Below are 22789 nucleotides of genomic sequence, written 5' to 3'. Positions count from 1 at the left end.
CTCATCATCTCCCCCCCTCTCCTCATCTTCCTCCTCTCCTCCCTTTCCTCCTCTCTTCCTCTCCGCCTCTCTCCTGGTCACTGGGTCCAGCTGTCTCCTGACGAAGACCGCAGAGTGACGCCGACACGCCTCATCATCATATATATTAGTTCTGAGGCGTTACACAGGAATAGCCGCCGTAGCCCTGGATATATGGGCCTATTGAGGGAGCCCGCACCGCTACAACGGACTTTTTGTTCGTCAGGGAACGCCATTATCACAGTCCTTTATTCCTCCCCGCTAGCACTATTCATATGAATTCCCGCAATTAAAAGCTTTATTGATTCCCCTGCCCGCGGCAATTAGTTCAAGATAAATTTCTGTGAGTTTTATCAGGGCGCTGGCGGGCTCAGTTTGTTAACACTGCCACAGGTCACAATGCTCGCCATTGCCAGTGTGCTCCAGATGGGACACTGGAGCACAGGGGCACACACAGCGGTGAGTACTCTTGGCAGGTACAAGTACACACACCGGACCGGAGTGCATTGCCTCTGGGTGCTTGTGTTTCCACCGTGGGGTCCATTCAGAGCGCTCTTACTGGGCTGCCTGCACCGGCTGGCCGGTCCCCGGTCCTCTGCTGTGAGCAGGGCGGGAGGTGGGGGTGGGGGGCGGGGGGGGGGCAGCACGTGTGTTCGTCTGCGGGACTGCGGTCGCACCTCGGGAGTCGACGCCTATCCCTCTCTATTCGTCCCTCCATCCATTCTTCCTCCATCCTTCCTCCCATCTATCCATCCGACTCCGCTCGCTTGTCTGTGTTTGGGTCCCCCGTTCGGTCTCCCCGGGCGCCGGCGCTCCGCGGCCACGCCCAGTCTACTCCACCTCTGCCGGGTTGGCTCCGCCGAACAAAAGATCTGGGGATAACAAAGAAGATGAGGAAGGGAGAAAAAAAAGATTTTCCTCCCATTAAAATCGGTCGTCAGTGACTGGGGAATGTTCTCAGGAATTAATTAGCTAATAGGAGTCTGATTCCATAACAGCTCAGCTCATATTATCTTGTGTTAGTTAAATACATATTTAGACAGGATGTAGCCTATGCCTACTAGACTACTGCTGCTGTATACGTTTGGCTGGTGGTCTCTGTAGGAAAACCCTTCTAAAAGCAAAGATTCCAGCTAGGATACCGATAAAATATTTAAATATTATTTACCAGGATCTCCCCCCAAAAGAAACATTCTTAAAGGGTTTCTGAGAGGGTTCCTCAGGGACAACTGAAAAACCACTGTAGAACCCTGTCCTCGGAGAATATACCGCGTACAGTGTTGGGAACGTGATCACCATATATATGAGCTCCATGAGCCTGTCTGACAAGGACATTTCAAACGGCTCTGACTGCAGTAAAAAGTGACAAGTCGTTATTAGCCTCTCAATTGGTCCTACCGTGGGTCCCCTCCTAGGGAGACTGATCTAGAAATACATTTCCCACCTGCACACTCAGCGCTGATGTGCTGCAGTTTGCTGTCCAAAACGCGTGCAATAAGTGTAGTCGTTGTCTGTGAGGTGGAATGGACACTGGTCACATTGCTAGCAAGTATAATTCCACAACACAGTGAGTGAGGGTGTTGTGTTGTTCATTCCCCGGCGTATTGTAACAGTGACATCATCATCAACATCTCCTACACAGTTGCTAACAAAATAAATGACAGGACCCGAGTGGGGGGGGGTCTTTATACCCTTCGTGTTGGTTTCTTTGGGAGGAAACCCTTGCAAACACGGGGAGAACATGCAAACTCCACACAGAAAGGCCCGGAGACCTTCCTGCTGTTCTTGTTCATCGTATGGATAGGTTGGTTTCGTACTTCTTCGTCTCCCCCCAGGCTCGGGGCCGAGGGGCTATCCTTTTATCACCCTAAGCCTGGATGAGGGGGTCACCCGGGCTATAAATCCGGGCACACCTCCAGGAGCCACATCATCCACAACTGTCCGTGAGTGTCCGATATATCGGACAGTCCTGGATGACGTGGTCTGCGGTTTGTTCCAAGGCGCCACACTCACACGCCGCACAGGATGCCAAGCCACATCTGTGCATCGATGAGCGGAAGCGTCCGACGCTGGTCCGGAGGCGATTAAGCCTCACCCACGCCAGTCTGGGTAAGTCCATCCCGGTAGGGGAAGGACCGGCGGCCAGGATGAAATCCCGGAGTCTGGAGGTGTTCACCTCCCACTCCGCACGCCAGGTGTGGTCCGCCCATCCTGCCTCGCTGATGTTAAGATCTCTGCATTGCTGCAGGAGATCCCGTGCGGCAGGAACAAAAGGCTGTCTCGACTTGAGACGCTCCGCTGTTGCAGCAAGTCTGTCATGGAGCAGGTGGTAAGACTGTCATGGAGCAGGTGGTTAGGCCTTCTCGCTGTGAGGCGACAGTACTAGGTACTGCAGCATCGTGCCGCACATGAGCAATTTTGGGATTCAGTGTCTTAGGACACTTTGGCACAATGGGAGCTGGGATCGAACCAGGGACCTTGTGATCCCCAGCTGGCCACTCTGCCTCTGGAGCTACATGCCACTGTCAACAATCTCCAGTTGGCCTGTGAGGTGCCCTCTGAAATACACTTCCTGTAAGTAGCCTCTCCCCCCACACATGACCAAGGTGCAAAATATTATACTTCAACTATATTTTTTAAGAATATACTGAAGTACATTTTATTGTGCTTTGTGCTTTTTTGTAGCTTTCAAGTATACTGAAGTGTAGCCTACTCAACCAGTCATACAGTACTACTTGAGTATACTTTCAAATACATGTTAAATATACTTTAAATTAAGTACAAAAAGTAAAAGTATACTTGTAATAACTTGAATATGCATAAATTATATTTCTAATACACTAAAGTATATTACTTCTTGACCAGTGGATGCATACAATATCCCCTACCAAACATAAATCTAAATATTGTACAGAAGCCTTACAGTGCTCTGGGGTTATGAATAAACCAGTAGCGTAATTTGCATAGGGTGCGTTTGTTCTGTGAACCCACGGGCCCCGAGAGGATATATTGCGGCGGGGGAAAAGGCAGGCGGGTTGAGTTCAACGATTGAAGCACATGAAAGCAGGGGGGGATTCCAGAAAGTGGGTTCAGTGCAAATCCTGAGTTCGCTAAGCCTCAAATAAGGGAAAGTCTGGGTTTTCTGTTCCCCGTCTCTCCCTGCCAGATGAGGAAGCGCGTTAGCCTACTTCGTGAAGTTTTAAATGCATGCATGTTTCACCGGGAGAGGATTTTAAAGGAGTAGTAAAGGGAAAATGCATGTTTAGCCATGTTTTAAGGTTACTTATAATCATATACAATGGTTCAGATCAAAACGTTGACAAAACTAGCACTTTTGAGAAAGTCTGATAATTGCTCTACCACCGTTTTGGTCATACAATGGATGTGGATGGGCACCGTGAAAAATCATTCAAAAACATGTTAAACTCTCGCGAATTGAGTGAAAATACCGTATAGCCTATTGAGCCTAGTGATTTGTCTTGCATTAGTATGGATACTATTTGTTGTGGAGTTCTAGCACATACAGTACTAGGTCTACACGTGACCTACCATTTTCCAGGAAGTAAGAAATTATATACTTTGATATACGATTACAACAAAAGTCGAATTTTGTACATTTTTTGGCATACATCGTTGATTAGGTGAACACTATGACCAATTATGTGAACCAAAATGGGACAGAATACTTTTTTCATTTCAGTGTGACTTTACGATAAATTCAATAGGCTATTTTAAGGAATATATTATTAGAAACATATTTTTGATTGACAGACAGGCTAGGGGCCCCTTTGAGGTGAAAAAAACCCATAGGAATAAAAGTGAATCTACGCCCCTGGAATAAATCAGTAAAAAGTAACATTTACTGGGGATATGGATATAAATATGGATAATGGGCAGAGTGAAGTCTTGTAACAGCGTAACCTTCACTGCTCTCTCTCTCTCTCTCTCTCTCTCTCTCTCTCTCTCATTCTTTCTGTCCGTTCTTTCGCTCTGCTCCCCCTCTCCTCCTCCTCCTCCTCCTCCTGCTAAGGACCGATTATGTAACACTGACGCTCAGCACCTCCATCATTATTTCATGGATCTCTCAGTGACTAATCCACGATGCCCGGCGGTCCAGCGCAGTTCCCCAGGGCTCGTCACGTCCTCCGGATGGGCTGAGAGGAAGCGTAGGGAGACGTCGTCCTGGCAGAGTGCTGGCCCTGATGCTCAGTGGACCGTGGGAAGCCGCGGAAAGCCGATGGCATCTGCTGTAGGCGTGCTGGTACCGTATCCACTGTGGGTTCATTTGCCAATATCCGAGACAGCGCCACACATGATTTTGCTTCGACAATACCCCTCGGACCAGACGCTCATTTCACGGGCGTAACTTGAGCATGATTACTTATTGAGCAGGGTTTGAGTTACGCGTCGACTCTAGGGAGAGGCTGTTATTATGAAGGAGGACTGCATTACCCACAACCTCAGGGACACTGGGCCTTCCTGCAACAATGACTCTGTCAGTCTGTCCTTCAGGCCCTGACTGCTGGGGTGGAGACTGGATTACTGGTATTCAGGTGTTGTGCATCACCCACACACACACACACACACACACACACACACACCATGGCACAAAGTGACTTTGTTCCTTATTGCATTACAAAGCTCTTTAGCCAGGGGGACTTTCGACTGCTGTTAACTTTTCAAATGGTCTGCACTGCTTAAAGCGCCTGTATATTTCACTACTTCAATCCAATTAAGGGGGGCGGGGGGGGTAGGCTTACTCAAGGGCACAGAATGGCTAGAGGAGCACACTTGGGATTCGGATCATGAGAGCCGGGAGCGAGCCAGTCCCCTTCATGATGACTCGCCGCCGGCAGCGACAAGAGAGACTCCGGCACCGCGGCCACTCTGGAGGTAGGACCGCCTCATTATGAAACGGCTTCTGCACATTCGCTGTTAGGTGACCATGAATATTTTTTGTGGGTAATTGGCTCACATCAAGGCCCCGCCATCTGTTTCAGGGGCCTGAATGTGCTGCAAGATTATTACGGAAATCGTCTTGAGAAATCCTGCTGCAGAGGAGAAAGAATAATACGAGGAAAGAAAAAGTGCACGCTGTACAAATATGCTGCTGACAAGAACAAGTCAACAGCTAAACAAAATAAGCAAAGCCAAACTGATCTAGCTGAGAAAAAAAGTTAAATCTTGAGATGTCATCGTTTTAAGGCCCAGATGGTAAATAGAGCTGCTGCTGCTGCTGCTGCTGGTGATGATGATGATGGTGGTGGGGATGATGATGATGATGATGATGATGGTGATGATGATGATGATGGTGAAGATGATGATGATGATGATGATGATGATGGTGGTGGTGGTGGTGGTGATGATGATGATGATGGTGATGATGATGATGATGATGATGATGATGATGATGGTGGTGGTGGTGGTGGTGGTGATGATGATGGTAGTGAGTTGTGATCATATGCCAAGTAAACAGGGCTTCTTGGGGAGGCATCCATGTGTGTGTGTGTGTGTGTGTATCCACCCTCACCCCAGCATCTGGTTGTGTGTCTTTGACCTTGCACGGCAGCTTTCCCTAACAACGGCCCAGGGCGGCACTGGCCTTTAGACTAGGCTGCTCCTGCTGTCCTGTTCTCTTCCTACAGTAGCTCCCTGTTATGTCAAACCTCTGCTTTTACACGCGTGCACACACACACACACACACACACACACACACACACACACACACACACACACACACACACACACACTATATATATATATATGTATATATATATATATAATGTATATATATATAGAGAGAGAGAGAGATATATAATGTATATATATATATATATATAGAGAGAGAGATATATAATGGGTATATATATATATATATATATATATATATATATATATATACATACAGTGAGTGTGTATAATGTTATATATTGTTTTATTTTTTATTTTTGATGTCCTGCTGTGATGATGTATTAAAATATTGGTGGCATATCTGAACCCTGTTAAAGTCAAATAACGTATTTTCTTCCAACCCAACTGTCCTCTCTTATTCCATTCAGATTTAGCTTCTGTGAAAATAGGGAACTTGTTTTGAAGCATAAGGCCTTATTTCAACCTAAACGATCCAGACACAAGCAAATTGTTCTACAATAAGGACGTGTTGAGTACAGAATACCCAGAATACCCCATCATCATCATAAACCACTGACTGAGACGAGCACTCATCTGACCTGAGCAGCCTGATTTGACTGCGCTGATGTTGCGCCCTCTCAGTCAGTAATGATGGTACTCAAAAATCAATGAAGGTTCAATGAGCAATTTTGAGGTTTCTGCTTGCTGTGGCTGTGATGGGTGGATTGGACCATTTTTACTGTTTGTAGTAATGAGGAATAGAATGGGAATAGAATAACATCCCAAAAAGCTCTACACCTCATGAAAATGGCATTATCAAATATATTATTATACTGCCATTTTAGTCAGGTGTAACGTTGCTCGAAAAATAGTTATTTGATCTCAAGCTTCTTTACCTGGTTAAATGAAGGTATATATATATATTATTAACTGACCTTTTACATATGAGTTGATAATAATTTCCATTTTACTAATAACATTTGTAAGGTCTAATATCTATTGACATCGTCTTAACAAATATTTACTAACCTTTGAATAATGATTTGCTACTTACTTCTAAACATGTTCGGTGGGTTCCCTGATGGAAGGCCATCTGGGGCCAGCTGGAGATCAGGATCAACTATTAACAAATACTTAGTAGTTCACTAATCACTTGCACATGTGTAGTTTTAAATCATTAACCAATGATTAACAAACATTTAACTCATCATTAATAACACATTAACTAACAGGTTGTGAATGATCCATTAACTACTTATAAGGGATAGTTATTCTAAAGTGTTACCCATCCTTCAACTCCTGATGGCACAAGACAAACGCAATCATCCAATGAGAACGTTACCTCAGCGCCGCCTCTAAGCTTAGTGTTGATTTGATGTTAAAGCCACATTGACATAAATGCAGTAATCCCATAGGACTGCTGTGCGTAATCTTTCAATCTCTATGAATGTGCTTGTGCTGTAGTCTATATAAGTACAGTGTGTACATAGAGGGTGAATGATTTTTCACAACACATACTGTACAGAAGATAAGATCTGAGGTCTCTGGTTTCTGAAGCATGCTATTCTCAGGTGACTGAGCATCAGGAATCCATGTGAAATGGGAGAAATGTGAAAACCACGCGTGTGTGCGTGATCATAATGGACAGACACTTGACGTTGGTGTAATTAATGAGTGTACCTGTCATAACCCACGGTAAGGTCACCACTCAGAAGCTAGAACAAGAAGTTACGTTAGAACAAAGCTGCTGATGCTTGGAACACTATTCCTAGAGAGGTATTTTCGTCCGCTGGTTTTCAGGGAAGGCAGTTCATTTATTGCTTATTTTATTAGATCATCTTGCAGGTGTGGCGCTGGTAACCTTAGCACTGAATTCACTCGTATGTTGTCGTGACTTCCAAAATAGTCTTCACTTGTTTTCAATCTCAACTAAAAGTTAAGCATAAAACATTTGGAGTCGGTGATGTAATCGTCAGTTCTCTCCGTTCGTAAGGAGACCCCAGCTGGCCAAGGCTGCTCAGCTGTTTACTGCATATACGGGCGTGTCATCAGTCCGAGTCCACGTGACAGTATGACTGATAAGCTAAGCAACCCCCCCCCCCCCCCCCCTCCACACACACACACAGGCGCTGCTCGCTTTCTTTGGCTAAATTGGCTAAATCAATCAGACAAATGTACTGTAGAGGCAGAAAAATGGCCTCATGTCCCCCCCCCCGCCCCCCCCCCCCCCCGGGCAGCCACCACCCACAGCCTTATCTCAACGCCCCAGCTGTCTGACAATACCTGAACAATGAGCACCGCATGTCTGCTGCTGCTGGTGGTGGTGGTGGGGGGGGGGGGGAGGGGGTCATGAGGGTTGGGCTGATGCATGTGAAAAGCCTGCATGGGTTTAGCTGAGCAGGCAGAAACATTGTGGAGCTGCCATTTCTTCAGCCTTTTTTTTTATTTTTTACCCGAAGTGGCCACTTGTCCACTCTACATGTTATTTCCGAGCGCGGGATTGGTTTATGAATGGGCTCAAGCACCGATCCGGTGCTTTTAGAAATCTACTTCGAGGACTGGTTCCCGTTTCAGGTGAACGGGTTGTGGAATTAACTCGCCGAGCTGAGAGCCCCTGTAGTGAGTGACAGGTAGAGATAAAGATGGGGGGCAGCGGGACCCAGCAGCCTAGACTACACATGTCGGTTCAGAGTGCCTCACTCGCGCCCAGAGCGTCCGGCTGAAGCCAGACCGCCGTCTGACCGCTGTCATGATTATTTCATACGCGTTGGCGCAGTTAGCTCGGCGCCTCGCCCACGGTGACTGGACAGGCTCAGCGTCACCGCCATCGAGGCCTGCGTGGGCGCCGGCCGGCAAGTGACTGAGTCATGTCTGCAAGTGACATGCGGATGACGTGGAGCTCCCATGATGCTCCGGGGCAGAGGGATCAAAGCGGACATGTCCTGACGTTAGACCGTCTCAGAGAAGCTCCAGAGGGTCAGCTGGAGACCGCACCAGGGAGATGTTTTTCATTCAACTTTGATTTAAAATTCTCTGAAGAAAATTACTGAAGGTGATCCTCATCTACAATGACTATCAGTAGGCAGACCAACCCTATGATAGTTGGTAAGAAAAGGCTGTAAATGTAACATCCCAAAAAAAAAAACATCCTTAACTAGTATGGCTCAATAAGGAATTACATACATGAACTGTGTTTGTTAGTTAGAACAGCCTAGACTTAATTAGTCACTCTCATACTCTCCTTATAGATCAATAGGCTACTCCATCTTTAGAAATCTACAATCACAAACAATGCTCTAACTGGATTTTCTTGTATCTTTTTTCTTCTATCTTTTTCCTACTCCTGGCAAAGTGAGTTGAAAACGCTGTGAACGTATTTATCTCCATAACTTGCAGCTGCAATCTACTATAACAGCCAACAGTTAACAGCTAGAGGACAAGACAGCATACAGCAGTGAGATGAAGGTCGTATGGTGTGCTGTGTCATTGCAGTAGAGTGCTGCTGGTTGATAACAGTGAATACACATCTGCATCTGGACACACCCCCTGACTGGCCGTCTGCTTGGCAGGAACAGAACAGAACACCCTCCGCAGAGGACGGCCATTTGCTAATCATATCATATAAATGTCACTGTCCTCTGCTCTGCCATGGGGACCAACGTCAGGGGTTCGTAAAGGAGCTGCCAGCTAATTCAGACAGTTTGTTCCGAAATAATCTCTTAATCTGTCCCTCTAAAATGCCATTTTGGGGCAAGCGTCGACCTTTAGCCTTTAAATCCCAGCCAAACCCGTCTGTCTGTGTTGGAAAATACCCAGAATTACAAAACGAGAGTCATTGAAGAACACTGGTGTTTCCCTGCATCCATAGAGTTCAAATAAGACTCCACATCAACATGAATACAGGTTCACTGCCCCAAACAAGCCCCAAACATGGATTTAAAGGCATAGTGTGTTATTTTGGACATTTAGCCCTATTTGTGCTCTGTCTACCCTGAACCTGAGAGGGACCATAATTGCAGTCTGAATATTTTTAGTAGTCTGACATGACTTGCACAGTCCTCTGTGGGAGCAGTGAACACAAGCGCCAGGAGAATATATGTCCAAGCCATGCCAAACATGTAAAAATATTTGGATTGCGATACATTTCACAGGAGAGCATACTGAAACTGGTATATGTAGGGGTGGGACGTCTGCCCACCTCCCTTGTTCTCTGTAAAGCGCATTGTGTTGCCTCTGGGTACGAAATGCGCTATACAAATAAAGCTTTGATTGATTGATTGATTGGTAAGATTACACCCTGTGCTTCCCGCCTTGGAAGAGCACATTTATCATAGTTTTTCCAACGCATTTACAGGTGCCTGATTGACTTCCAATGTAGCCCAGTCATGGTAGATAAACCACAAATAGGGCTAAATGTCCAAAATAGCACACTACCCCTTTAAAACTGCCCTCTGACCCCGAAGGGCCCTGCGTGCCAATCTTAATACGGGATTATAGCTGACACATCTGTCACACAGGGAGACATGTCCATGGGCAAATGAAGCTTGAGATGTGGAAATCCAGCTGTTGAGCTGGGCAGGTCAAACTCTGGGGTCATCCTCTGGTTGGCCTGTGGTGGTCCTGGTGTGGTCTGGTCATGTCAGGGGAGGGGCGGAGTGTTCTGTCAACAGCTGTTTGTTCCATTCACATCCTGGCACTCACATGACTGCACGTGGGGAGAGACAACAGCTGTTCTTTGTTCTACGGAGGAGGAGGAGGAGGAGGAGGAGGAGGAAGAGGACTCTGGTGGAGGGGAGGATGAAGAAGACGAAGGTGCTTTGGGGTGATACTCTATGATCAGGATGATTTTAAGTATGGATTGGAGGCCAGCCCGGTGAATCAAGCCACCTAATAGCCTCCTCCATTTAACCACACGTTCACACGCACACACATGCACACACACACACACACACACACACACACACACACACACACACACACACACACACACACACGCACTCATTATCTTTTCTATTCGGTGAGATATTTTTAAAAGACCACCTCTCTGGCACCTGCAATATTTTTTTCGTTTCATATTGTCTTTTATTGTTCTTCTTTTTATGGTGCAAATAAATACTTCAACTTAAAACCTAAAAAAAACATTAATACGTTATGGAAACCATAATAGGGACCTGAATCCAATGGGATTTGTTTAATCTGGTTTTAACGATAGCTGGATTATTTACTGTTGTGCAGAAGGGTTTAGGTGCCACATGCCCTGGCTGGATGGAGCTTCACGTCAGGACAAAGACACTCTCCTCCACTTGTCCCCCGTCCAGACAGCTTACTGCCCGTGACTATGATGACAGATACATGGATGGTCAAGAGCTCATAGTGTGCAGTGCACACCCCCACACACACATGCAAGGTGTATCAAGTGGATTTAAGAACTTCCTTTAAAGGAGTAGTAAAGGGAAACATCATGTTTAGCCCTGTTTTAAGGTTACTTATGATCATATACAATGGTTCAGATCAAAACATTGACAAAGCTAGCACTTTTGAGAAAGTCTGATAATTGCTCTACCACCGTTTTGGTCATACAATGGATGTGGGTGAGCACCTTGAAAAATCATTCAAAAACATGTTAAACTCTCAATTTCAAAGACAAGAAACTCACCTAGGTGTTAGTTGGCGTTCTGACATATAATTCACCATAAAGTAAGATTCTAGTTCATCTGGAAAGGCTTTTTTAAATATTTAGCATAGAACCATTTAGTCGCAGCACATACGTGTGTAAACTTCCGCAAACTAGGTAGCCTAGCAACATAAACAATAACAATAGCTACCGTAAGTAGTTCCGCTTCCTGAATCCCCTCTGCGGATTGATCTACACATCTACAACGGTCGCTTCAATACAAGTCAATGGATTTCATAAAATTATCAATAAATCTGGTATGACCTAAACGGTGGTAGAGCAATTGTCAACTTTCTCAAAAGTGCTAGTTTTGTCTACTTTTTGATCTGAACCATTGTATATGATCATAAGTAACCTTAAAACAGGGCTAAACATGATTTTTCCCTTTACTACTCCTTTAAGAAGATCTTTTGATGTTCTCTCGCTCTCTCTCTCTCTGACTCTGTCTCTCTTTCTCACCCTGTCTCTCTCTCTCTCTCTCACACACATTTTTAAAAAGGCAATATGCTTTATCGGCATTAATGTCAGCTGAACAATTTTGCCAAAGCGTCAAGAATACAATAATTGTTAGTTTACTTACTTAGTTATTTGTTAGTTTACTCATTTAATTGTATATTTATTTTGTATAGATGTTTATGTATATTTGTTTTCTCGTGACATTGTTGAATTATTCAACAATGACACGAGAAAACAAATATACATAAACAAATATACAAAATAAATATACAATTAAATAAGTAAACTAACAGATAGAAAGATAGGTCATTAACTCTCTCTCTTTCTCTCTCTCCCTCCCTCTCTCTCTCTCTCTCTCTCTCTCTCTCACACACACACCTTAATGACATACGAGGAGGAGTGACAGGAGGAGTGAATGCTCAAAGACTAGATAATATCAACATAGCTCATGTTGGGCCAAAACATCCCTCAAATCCCTTCATAGCTCTTATTATGTCATAGTGGACATGCAAGCCACGGGAAAAAAAGCATCAATGTTTGTGTGTCAGTTGCTAGATTGGTATTAACCTTTGTGGATAACATGGCCAGCATATGGAGCACATGTTCGTACTGTAAAGGCATCAGTCCGAGCCGCGTAACATTCATGACCAAAAGATCATACTGTAGGCATTACACTCACTCAGATCAGAGGAAATCCCATAATAGTGTGCTGCGTCTGTTAAGCTTTTCTACTAAAAGAGTTTCATTCACAATGTGACTGCACATGTGACTGGCGGCTAATCCCCCACCTGTTGTTATGTAACCAAATGTTTATTTTCTTCATTCACATGAAATCATGGATCTGCTTCAATCCTCTTGCTCATCTGAATCTCAGTTTAGTCTCGTTGCTCCGCAATATTCTCAGTGTCCCCATCATGACCAGAACAGCTCAGGACACCTCGTCATTTTCAGTGTCCCCATCATGACCAGAACAGCTCAGGACACCTCGTCATTTTCAGTGTCCCCATCATAACCAGAACAGCTCAGGACACCTCGTCATTTTCAGTGTCCCCATCATGACCAGAACAGCTCAGGACACCTCGTCATTTTCAGTGTCCCCATCAAAGCCAGAACAGCTCAGAACACATTATGTTTTAAAGGTCCCAGCGGGTTCGGAAAGGACGATATTTTGGCAGCCTGGGTCAAACATACAATCAATCAATCAAAGCTTTATTTGTATAGCGCATTTCATACCCAGAGGCAACACAATGCGCTTTACAGAGAACAAGGGAGGTGGGCATACGACCCACTCTCTACATATTCCAGAGGGAAGCAAAAAAACAGTAATCACCCGGGGGCCAGATAAGTGAGCTGTAAAAATTCTTCCCTGACCCCTCTCAACAAGGCGATCGAGCAAGCTCCTGGAGTATGTTTGTCTACCGGCTAAGAACATTTATAAAGCAATACATTACATTAAATTACATTTCAGAGTGAGAGAGGCTAAAAACATCATAGGAGAGAGAATATTCTACGGACATGCTACGACATCCACAGCAGACACGGGGGTATCTATCGGACTCCGGGAGGTCTGCTGGTGACAGTGGGGCATCCACTGGACCTGGTTAGAAGATAGGAGGGAGAGAGAGAGGCACTAGGGAGAGGGAAGGCAGAGGGAGGGGTCAAACATACAGTGCTCATAATTCATAATTCATTCAAGAACAATGACCACATCAGAGCATGTCACTAACTGAGGATGCCCAGATGCAAAAAGAGACATCCTCCGATTAGCTCACTGATGTTTGTCTCTAACTTATTTTTAGCCGCAGTGGCAGTGGTAGCAGCTAGCTGCAGCAGGAGCAGATCATTGCCTCCATACTGTCTCAGTACTGAGGGGCAGAAACACGCAGGGACACACTGAGGTCAGCTCAACGTCTGAAGCACAGCTACACTCATTACAGCTGACTCCCCCACACAGAGAGAGACCGGCTTATTTACCCAACAGCGCATTACACCATGATTGAACACACTCATTAAACACACTCACATGTTTGATGAGGTGCATATTCATGGAACACAGCCACTGATAAACACGGTCACTTGTGACATACAGTGTTGAGCTACTGTAAATCAATAACAGATTGACTGCTGTTGGTTCTTTGGAGGGGGCAGGGGCGTGCTGGGACCAAAAAACAGCCCTGGAGTGTGACTCAGCCATATATAGTGATCTCTTTTCATTTCGTTCAACAGCACCCCTCAAAAGTGACACCAACACACAGTCCATGGGAGCTGATTATCATACTGTGACTTTCATCAGGATAGCCATTCATCTTCCGACTGAGGTGGGGGTGGGGTGGGGGGGGCGGGGGGTGATGTCAATGTGTGTTATGTGACAAACTCTCTAGACATTCATCTTCCGACTGAGGCGGGGGGGGGGGGGGGGGGGGGGGGGGTTGATGTGAGTGTGTGATCTGTGACAAATGTCAGAACTATCCTGAGGCCTTGTCCTCAGCACTTGGTCCACGCTGCATCTGATGATGATGATGATGATGATGATGTGTATACTGTAAGTCAGTGTTCTATTGGGCACTGCATCTCCTCTGGATCCAGGGAGTGTTCAATGCTCATGGGTAGCTCAAAGAGTGTGTGTCTCTGTGGGGTGCAATTGACCTTTCTTTCTTGTAATGTTGGCCGGTATTTCCTCTGGAGCGTCTGCCCACTGAGTTGAGTAAGCAGTTCTGCGAAGGCATTAGCATCAAGAAGTTCAGACAGTCTTATGTAGCTGGGGAAGTGACTGACTGGGACTTTGATAGGAAAAGGCCTTTCGTGTGATAATCTGACCACAGGGGTCACTTCAGATGACCCTGCTGAGAGCATCACAGCCATCAGTCAGAGGTCAGAGGTCAGCCTGCCCTCCGCGACATCCTCAGAGAGACGCCGAGCTCAGCAGATCTGACGTTTAGTCCGCATGCTTAGGAGTTCCCTATCCACATCCCACGATTGTTATGTATTTATGAATCATGTTTATGGTGCTGTATTACTCCTGTTTGAGATCTTGTGTCACCTTGTGTGTGTAGATTGAGCTTTCCATAGGCGTAGGAGCCGCAGGGGTGAGGGGGACGAGTCATATTCGGAAACAGTTGGATTCGTCCCACCCAAAAATTACACTGCGTTGCGGGCGGAGAACAAACGGTACATTTGAAACTCCGCAACCGACTTTCACTTTTGTGAGAGCTCTTTTGTAGAGCAGGTTACCTAATTTTGAGGACCGGTTGGATGAGGTAATTAATCCCTCATACGGATAAAATAACAAATTTGATGAAATTAAACAATGGATATGATTAAATCAATAAATGAGTTTTGAATCAGAAGGTTTAACTGGCTGAGTTTTAGCCTATTACATAAACTATAAAGGCCAAGCTGGCTGGCTAGCATAGACGGCTAATTATAGCTATGAAAACGGCTTGTTCATATCAAATAGCTGTTCATCTCTGTGACTTCAATGGCAGGGAGTCCCATCTCTCTGACCTCCAACCGACTGAATGCTTTACCTCAGACATGCATCGCTGCAAACATATTATTCAGGTACAGTAGGAGCAGGAAGGTAGCAGCAGTACAGTATGCATGGAGACAAGAGGAGAGGAACGAGGAGAGGTTTTAAATAGGCTAGTATGTTTTCTTCTGGTGTAAACTGAGATGCAAGTGTATGAGCATTTGTGCATCTGCAGATACGTGGTTTGAAATAATACAAATCAATGGTTCAGTCCAGTACTGAGACTGTATTATTATTATTTTTGAGTAACTGTTTATGGTGTTCTGTGAAAGGTTAGTGTTGTAATTGACATTAATGTGATGCAGGAAAATCAAGTGGTTGAAACAGGCAGACAAAGAGAGGGAGAGAGAGGAGCAGGCAAGAGAGATTGATACATATTAACCTGTATTGGTCTTTGTTTTCTTGTAGCAAGTGTAATCTTGGCTTTGAGTGAGACTTATTTCACTTTAGGAGGTCCAGAGCATGTATGACCTAAGCAGAAACAGGGACAGAGTTGAGGCCATTTTCTCAGAAATAACGGTTAAAAAAATAAAACAATAAAAGCGCACAGAATAATAGTTAAAAAAAACAAACTAAAAGAAACTTGTAAATGTCATCATCATCATCATCTTCATCCGCTTATCCGGGGTCGGGTCGCGGAGGCAGCAGCTCCAGCAGGGGGCCCCAGACATCCCTTTCCCTAGCAGCATCAACCAGCTCTGCCTGGGGAATCTTTAGCCGCTCACAGGCCAGTGCGGAGATGTAGTCCCGCCACCTGGTCCTGGGTCTACCCCGCGGCCTCCTCCCAGCCGGACACGCCTGGAACACCTCCCTAGGGAGGCGCCCAGGAGACATCCTCACTAGATGCCCGAACCACCTCAACTGGCTCCTTTCGACGCAAAGGAGCAGCGGCTCTACTCCGAGTCTCTCCCGGATGACTGAACTTCTCACCCGATCTCTCAGGGAGACCCCAGCCACCCTCCGGAGAAAACTCATTTCGGCCGCTTGTATCCGTGATCTCGTTCTTTCGGTCATGACCCATCCTTCATGACCATAGGTGAGGGTGGGGACGAAGATAGACCGGTAGATCGAGAGCTTTGCCTTTTGGCTCAGCTCTCTTTTCGTCACAACAGTGCGGTATAGCGACTGCAGAACCGCACCAGCTGCTCCGATTCTCCGGCCAAACTCCCTCTCCATGGTTCCCTCACTCGTGAACAAGACCCCCAGATACTTGAACTCCTTCACTTGGGGTAAGGACTAATTTCCTACTCGGAGCGGACAGGCCACCGGTTTCCTGCTGAGAACCATGGCCTCAGATTTAGAAGTGCTTATTCTCATCCCAGCCGCTTCACACTCAGTTGCGAACCTATCCAGAGAGTGCTGGAGGTCGCAGGCAGCTGATGCCATCAGGACCACATCATCTGCAAAAAGCAGTGACGTGATCCCCAGCTCACCGAACTGCAAACCCACCTCCCCCCGGCTACGCCTCGATATCCTGTCCATGAAAATCACAAACAGGATTGGTGACAAAGCGCAGCCCTGGCGGAGGCCAACACCCACCGGAAAGGCAGACGACTTACTGCCGAGGACCCGGACACAGCTCTCGCTCTGGGTGTACAGGGATTGGATGGCCCTAAGTAGGGACCCCCTCACCCCATACTCCCGCATAACCCTCCACAAGACCTCTCGGGGGACCCGGTCGTAAGCCTTCTCCAAGTCCACAAAACACATGTAGACAGGTTGGGCAAACTCCCAAGCCCCCTCCAAGATCCTTGCGAGAGTGAAGAGCTGGTCGGTAGTTCCACGACCAGGACGAAATCCGCATTGTTTGGTCCGCATTGATGGTTTTAATTTCATCAGGGTTTTTTGCCTGTAACCCCAGGTAGGGGGGCTAGGGGGTACTACCACTTGCCCAAGGTGGACCCCCAGACTAGTGGAAGGAAGGAGGCGTCTTACTTCTCCATTCTAGTTTTGCAACTAGCCACTGCCGTTGTAAATGTGTCCCCCCAAAGTCAAACATGCTCCTACATCCTTGGTGCTATCTCTTAATTTCCAGAGTCCATGATGCTCAAAAAAACAAACACAGGGTGAGAGATAACATTTTTGGTGGCGTGTGTTTGTTTTTTATTGTGTCAATTTATTTATTGGCTGGTTGGTTGGTTTATTTATCTGTTAGCAGGATTATGCAAAAACGAGACCAGAAAAAAACCAGAACAATTTTCATGATTTTGAATTTTGGAGCGGATCCGACCCGATGGGGCGCCACAGAGCCGCCCATTCACCTCCATTCATCTCTTGGACTTTTTGGACGGACATATCTCGACGTGGGAAGGTCGCAGAGACACAGGGTTTTGACAGGCATAAATCTCTCGACCAAACAAATGCAGCGATACCAAACACATCCTGCTCGCACGCACGTGCGCGCACACAGAGCCACGGAATGCATTCATGGGCGGAGGTCTGTGCTCTCCGAACGCCATTTCTAGTAATGTCTATGAGATGATGCTCTATAGTGTTCATTGTTTTACACAGGCTCTGTGTCAGGAATCCGTTTAATACTAGAGGTAAAAAAGCAGTCATCTCTAGTGGGCGTGGGACCAATGTCCAGACATCAGGAGGCCTCGCTGTCCTCCGCCACTGGCCCCATCATGTCGACATTTAGTCTCTGGTCTACAGAGAATGACTGGGGGACAGAGGAAGCTGACAGGCAGCCATACAGGCAGAGCCACCACGGGGCAAAGGTATAATTGATGTATTAAAGCTGGGCGAGGGAACATGATGTGTTGGACCGGAGAGGCTGGCAGACAGCGCTTGTCTGGCCACGGTCGTCAGTGTGTGAATAATGGCTGAAGTTTCAAAGCTTGCGAGCGCCGCCGACTCAGCAACATCAGGAAGGACATTTCAATTGTCAGAAATGGCCACAGGATAAAGGTGAGGAGGGTGCTGACATTAAGTAATATTAAAAATAATTTTGACCTCACGCCTTCTCTCCCTAGCCATCCCCCACATCCCTCTCTCTCTCTCTCTCTCTCTCTCTTACTCCACCATTCCCCTCCCCCTCCTCCCTGCCTCCTTTTTTCTCTCAGAGGCGATGCTCTCGATGCTATCAGCTGAGAACTAGTGGATAGAGAGGATCAGGTCATGGGAGTGTGTGCGTGCGTGCGTGCGTGCGTGTGTACGTTGGAATGTGTGTGTGTGTGGGTGTATATGTGTGCATGCGTGCGTTGGAATGTGCGCAAGTGTGTGTGTGCGGTGTGTGTGTGATCAGACTGTGTGAATGCAGCAGGATAACGAGGACCCTCTGACTCCTCTTGAGTGGTGTCGGCGGAGGCGTCCTGAGCTCCCAGCAGAGGCTAAGTGTTGGGGAGGCGAGGGGCTGAGGGAGAGGCTGAGTGTTGGGGAGGCGAGGGGCTGAGGGGCTGAGGGAGAGGCTGAGGGGCTGAGGGGCTGAGGGAGAGGCTGAGCATCTGGATGCCTTACGCAACTAACAAGAAAAAACCAGCCTGGCAGGCAGCCGGACAACATGTTTCCTCAGCTCCTTCCCTTCAAGGCAGACACAAATTGATTGACACTAGAGCACTCAGGCACAAAAGGCAGTTAGTCATCAGTGTGGCATCACAAGACCAGTACTGTAGGCCTACCTCTCCGAGGACAAGAGTTTGGCTGATGATTGCTGCTTTTTCAGCATCCCTTGAAGATATAAAAAAAGCCCAAAACTAAACCTCTCATCCACTTCCTGATTGAAAACTCTCCCCCTGCTCGGAGCTCGCTCAGTGCTGATGGATTTATCTGCTGGTACATCCCACCTCATTATGAGCTTAGATCACAGAGCAGCTCCCGCTGTCGCCTTTGAAGAGAAAACAGTGTTTAATCAGAGGCCTCCACCATCGCTGCCGGCTTCTCTCCCTCCAGCCTCTACTGACAATATATAGAAATAACAAGACCACCGTATGTCTCCTTCTCCTAGTAGTATAGATATATATGGACTGTCAATCAATAAAAAATAAAAATTATTTACATGATACATGATCTGTAATTAATGAATCTAATTATATATATATAATTAGATTATATATATATAATCTAAAATATATATATTAGAGAGAGAGAGAGAGAGAGAGAGAGAGAGAGAGAGATACAGTACAGATGGGTCATGGGTGGACCTGGCTGGCCCATACCTGTACTGTAAAGCAGCTTAGAGAGAATATTTGCTTAGAGAGCATATTTGTTATATGTACACTGTGCACGTACCATGTGCAATGAAACGCTTAGCTGCACCCAACATGAGGCTGGAACACCCGACTCTGAGAGGAACCTGTCAGTCTCACTGCCTCACACCTGTCCTTCAACCTGGGTTTATCTTGTATTTTCACTTGCAAAAACAAGTGGGATGGTACCTGACCTACATACTGCTCCAGCAGAAGAGCCTGCGCAGAACATTTCATTCCACTTCATCATGTGCACCTGGAGCTACAATATTTTGTGTTTTCTTCAGTGTGTTGGATGTTCATCCCCACGCTGTTCAGAGCAAGAGTAGCATTGGATCACAAGGTCTAAGTGAGGGTAATATATGTATATGCCTACAGCAGTGTGTGTGTGTGTGTGTGTGTGCGTGTGTGTGTGTGTGTGTGTGTGTGCGTGTGTGTGTGTGTGTGTGTGCGCACATGCGTGTGTGTGCGCGCGCGCGTGTGTGTATGTGTGTGTGTGTGTGTGTGTGTGGGTGCACATGCGTGTGTGTGTGCGCGCGCGTGTGTGTGTGTACATGCGTGTGTGTGTGTGTGTGTGTGTGTGTGTGTACATGCGTGGGTGGGTGCGTGCATTCTCTACACGCAGCATCTTTTAAGCAGCAAAAAATAACCAGTGCATTCTAATCAGGGGTCCCTCCCCTGGCTCTGGCCTTTCTCCCCTCCTTCTCTCCTTCCCTCCATCCCTCCTTCTCTCCTTCCCTCCATCCCTCCTTCCCTCCTTCCCTCCTTCCCTCCTTCCCTCCATCCCTCCTTCTCTCCTTCCCTCCATCCCTCCATCCCTCCTTCTCTCCTTCCCTCCATCCCTCCATCCCTCCTTCCTTTCATCCCTCCATCCCAGGCTGCCTGAAAGCACAGAGACCATCTCATCAGAGCTGGGCAGACAGCGGGCAAACACATCAGACTCAAGAGAGAGACCCGGCCAGAGAGAAAACACGTCAGACTCAAGAGAGACCCGGCCAGAGAGAAAACACGTCAGACTAGAGAGAGACCCGGCCAGAGAGAAAACACGTCAGACTCGAGAGAGAGACCCGGCCAGAGAGAAAACACGTCAGACTCAAGAGAGAGTGAGAGACCCGGCCAGAGAGAAAACACGTCAGACTCAAGAGAGAGACCCGGCCAGAGAGAAATACTGTGTGCGAGCGAAAGAACCTGAGATGCAGGTGAGAAAGGACAAGATGAGAAGAGGAAGAAGATGAGACAGGAGAGCGTGTGGGTGGAGAGAGAGAGAACATGACGAGTCTAACAAGGCTCAGGGAAATCAATCTTTAGAACAATATGGCGCCGCAGACTAAAAGGTTTGAGAGACTTACTGAAAGCCAGTTTAAAATTACTTTTTAACAATCGATCAGACAGCTGTTGAATATGGGTGACTCGCCCATTGTGCCGTGACCTTGTGATCTTCGGAGAATTCTGAGAATTGTGCTCAGTAGCACTCTGTGTTTTCAACTTGAACAGTATTGTTGAAAGTGGTATGACTAGCTAAAATGATGAAGTGAAGCGGAAATTGGATTAATAGCTTCGGCAATAGGTTGTTGCGGCGAGCTGTGACCTGGAGACATCCAGGGCAGAGAGGGAACAGGCTTGAAAAAGATACATAATATTTGTTACAATAGAGGACAGTATACAGTACATTGGGTATTTTTACATACTTACGATCACACATATTCATATAGGGCCTGGCCTATTAGATGTTCATTACAGAACTCTCTATTTCAATGAAACTGTGTAGAAATAATGCAACTTTGCTTTCTCTAAATTTAATAATAAATCTGACTTTTGTGATATGAAACTCTGCGGAATATCACTTACGGTATTAATTACATCAATATTACTTACCCGATATCAGTTACAGCCGGGGTTAGATATTTATGAACTCATGACAGGATATCCATTCATATTTCATTGCAGCACTAAAATAAATTTTTGCTACCGGCATTATTCATATTTCTTTTGCATACTTTTGTTCTCCATGAGAGATTATGCAGTAAAAAACATTGTGTAGCAATAACTTGTGATTGTGAATTATGGAGGAAGGAGAGAATAATAATTTTATCACTGGCAAGTTGCCTCAAGCCAATTAAGAAACCCAACACGGAGAGAGAGAGTGGAATAATTAACACCAGACTAGACGATAAAGACCTCTCCTCGTGTTGTTCTTGATGCTCTGCAATCCAATGGACAAATTATATCATCTTTTCCCATCATCTTTTCCTTAATATAGCTGCCCTGTTAATTACAGAGCAATTGACACATACTATATGTCATCTTTCACTGTCAACTCGTGTCGTTCCTAGCATATGGAAAAAGTCTCATGCAATCCCACTACATAAAGGTGGGGATAAAAGTGATCAAAAGAATTATAATCCAACCTCAAAGCTGTCCTGTCCTGCAAAAACCATGGAGTCATTGGTTTTTAACCAACTCTTATTCACTCTGTGTTGAGCCCACGTCAGAATCTGGCTTTAGACCAAAACATTATAACAGCACAATCTCGGCTACCACTCTAGTTATAAATGATATAGTATTCGCTCTTGACAGACACTGTTCTGCCCTATTTATAGATCTATCAAAAGCATTCGATACAGTTGACCATTCTCTTCTTTTTCATAGGTTATACTGTATTGCTTTTGACACAAAGACGCCGTTGGTTTCAGAGCTATTCCTCTGAGAGAGATCAATGTGTGAAAACACTCAGAATGTCTGTCCATCACAAAAGGAGGGATTTACAGGGATTTTTTTCTGGGCTCTGTTTTATTTTCCATTTATATCAATAACATTGTTTCCTCTGTACGTGTTTTTCAGGCTCATCTCTATGCAGATGACATCGTTATTTACTGTATTGCTGACTCTGCTCAGTCTGTGACTCCTTTTATATCCTGCCAGGTACTGTACACTCATTGATCTTAGATTGGTACTTAATGCTCATAAATCAAAATGTATGCTGTGTTCTAGAGACAGAAACATTATTCATGATGGTCTCCATATTTCCACAGTGAATGGTTCTTATATTGAGAGAGTTACAGAGTTCAAATATCTTGGCATTTGGCTCGATGAGAAGTTTACATTTAACTACCATGTAGATAACCTTGTCATTAAGTTGCGGCAAAAAATTGGTTTCTTGTATAGGAAAAGACTTCCCAATCATTAGTAGAAAGAGGGTTATTGGAGCAGTTTTTCTATCCGTCTTGGATTATGGAGATGTAATCTAAATGCATGCTACTTCTTCTGTTCTCAAATCCTTATATTCTGTACACC

This window comes from Borostomias antarcticus (assembly GCF_949987555.1).
Source record: "Borostomias antarcticus genome assembly, chromosome: 8".
In the NCBI taxonomy this organism is placed as follows: domain Eukaryota; kingdom Metazoa; phylum Chordata; class Actinopteri; order Stomiiformes; family Stomiidae; genus Borostomias; species Borostomias antarcticus.
The sequence above is the reverse complement of the archived record's forward strand: the minus strand, read 5'-3'. Positions refer to the sequence as shown.